The sequence below is a fragment of the Myotis myotis genome, unplaced genomic scaffold (genome assembly GCF_014108235.1).
Source record: "Myotis myotis isolate mMyoMyo1 unplaced genomic scaffold, mMyoMyo1.p scaffold_m19_p_11, whole genome shotgun sequence".
NCBI lineage: Eukaryota > Metazoa > Chordata > Mammalia > Chiroptera > Vespertilionidae > Myotis > Myotis myotis.
The window spans coordinates 70,253,157-70,255,924 of NW_023416315.1; positions in this window are offsets into that span (position 1 = coordinate 70,253,157).

Here is a 2,768-nt window from a genome sequence, read left to right on the forward strand (position 1 = left end):
CCACGGCAAGCAGGAAGCTTGGCTTCCTCCATCATTGGGGCAACCAAGCCTCCTGCTTTCTCCAGCTCCGTGGCTGCCGGCCGCCATCTAGGTTTGGTTAATTTGCATATAGTCGCTCTGATTGGCTGGTGGGCATGGCTTAAGGAATAGCAAAGGTACATTCAATTTGCATGTTTGTCTTTTATTAGTGTAGATATATATCCATATATATATATATATATATATATATATACATACCCAACTGTATATACTAACACTCAAGGAAAGCATTTTTTTAAATAATTAAAATAAAAATAAGGGTGAAGTTTTAACTTTTAATAAAATAAAAGCAACTTTTCCATTATTAAGATATAACATGACTAATATTTATTGATCTGATCCCATAACTAATAATTAGAAATAAAATAATTTTTAAATGCTTTCAGGCTATTGCTCTATTAAGGTACTAATATTTAAGATTTGAGTAGGGAAAACAAAGAAGGCTTGGAGAAAATGCTAGTGATCTTCGTTACAATGTCTGTGAGGCCATCTAACAGCATAAAGCCTGAAGAAGTTGAGATGATAGCACATAAGTATAGTTGGATATTATTTTGCAGTAAATATATGTATGATGTTTTCTCTGTCTGTCTTTTTAGGGGGAAACCCCCAATATTCACTATCAGTATTTAAAATGCTCATGTCTGCAAAGAGGAGAATAGCACTTTGAGTCTTTATAAGGGGTCAATGGAGGTTATATTTTGTAGTGAGAATTCTAGATATTATCTTTTTCTTCAGTGCCACTAGAAGAGAAATTTCTTTTTTTCCAAGAAGAAAATTTTTTTAACATTTATTGTAAATATATAATTTTGTCATCATATATTTTATGTTTTCTATAGTTTTCCAATTGTATTTTTAATCACTTAAATTTAGATTGAAGATGATTAACTCTAGATTTAACATCATTATTACAATATTTTTAACTTATATAAAATCATAAAAATTATTAAATATATAATATATGACAAATTTAGATTATATAGTGATTTAAGCAATACAGAAAGCCTGCATTATTTTGAGCTGCTTACTATAGAAAGGTTGAATAGGTGTGTCATCTCTTCTTCTTCCTAAGGTATTTGAAGACCTGAGTAATTGGTTTAATTGCAAAAAGAACAGGAGTAGTTTTATAGATTGTGAAATTGAGGTCCAACAGTGTCAAGACAGGAGGTCATAGAAGAAATCAATGGATCAGAAAGGACAGTGACTTAGAAATTTCTCTTACGCTTATAATCTCACTATTACTCAATGAAAATATGTTGGAAAATGAGGTTAAAAGCTAAAATTAAGCCCTAGCTCGTTTGGCTCAGTGGATAGAGTGTCGGCCTGTGGACTGAAAGATCCTGGGTTCAAGTCTGGTCAAGAGCATATACCTTGGTTGCAGGAGGCAACCAATCAATGTGTTTCTCTCACATTGGTATTTCTCTCTGTCTTTCCCTCTCTCTTCCACTCTCTCTCTCTCTTAAAAAAAAAAAAAAAAAAAAAAAAAAATCAGTAGAAAAATGTACCCTGCGTGAGGATTAAAAGCTGAAAGTTAAAAGAAAAAAGCTGAAAGTTGTCTGGTGAGTTAAAATTGTGTGAATGGTCAATATATAAAATCTTAGGAATGTACTTCTATGTCTTTCTTTTTTAATTTAGCAGTTTCTCCTGAAGATATATTTTTATTTAGTTTCTATTTGACAATTTTCCATTTTACTCAATTGTTTAAAGTAGCCATGGGCTCATGGATATCTTTGAGTTGGATTTATGAAAAAGACAATAAACTATAGGAAATCAATTATCATAAATCAGGAAAACAGGCCAATAAGCAGATCTTGATATCATATTTTTTTCAATTGGGCTGACACAATTGGCATTTTGTATTTTAAAGATAAACAATAAACTGTTTTATCTTAAACAATCGCAAATCTCCAAGTTAGAGTATAATATAGAGTCCTTTAGCTACCAAATAGAGATGTTTGGTGAAGGGAGGGGGGGAGGCTTGAGGGCAAGCATCTTGATATTTGAGCAGTTGGTTTATACATTTTGTTTCCTAGGACACTTATATTAAACTTTGAGATTGCAAAAATAAATCTCTTGCAAAGATACTTCTACCTGTGAATGGTTTATTTCAGCATTTTATGTTGAAGTTTTTGGACATTCTCAGAAAAATGATGAGATTACTAATTTGCCTGCTCTTTAGTGAAGACATCAAAGCAAACATCCAAACTTGAAATGAGAACGGAATAACAATACTGGGTCCTAGATGTTGGGGAGTAATGTCTTCAAATTCCTGAATGTTTACTTTGTAACCTTGAGGGGTAAATTTGAAGAGAAGTAAAATTGGCAATAAATATAGTAAGCATCTTCAACTTAATTATTTTAGAAGTATGCTAACAATCTAAAGGGAAACATTGTTTGCCTTAAAAAATATAACTCAGAATACTGAGAGTAGGGAATAAAAACATAAATAGATTCTGTTTAATATCAATTGTTGTCTATAAGATATTAAGGAAAGGACATTCTCTTTCTCTGCGAAGACTTTAAATAGATAAATGATATAATTAGAAATGTCTGTTGGGGCATGAAAAATACAGCCTAAAATCCCAGTGCACTCAAGTATAATATGACATTATATATGAGTAGGCAGACTTGTGGGGAGAAGTAAGCCAACCTGTGGCCCTACCCTGAATGAGAAACTGGATGGAAAATTAGGTGAGGTCAAAATCTGGAACATGAATAATTATCTGTATAGG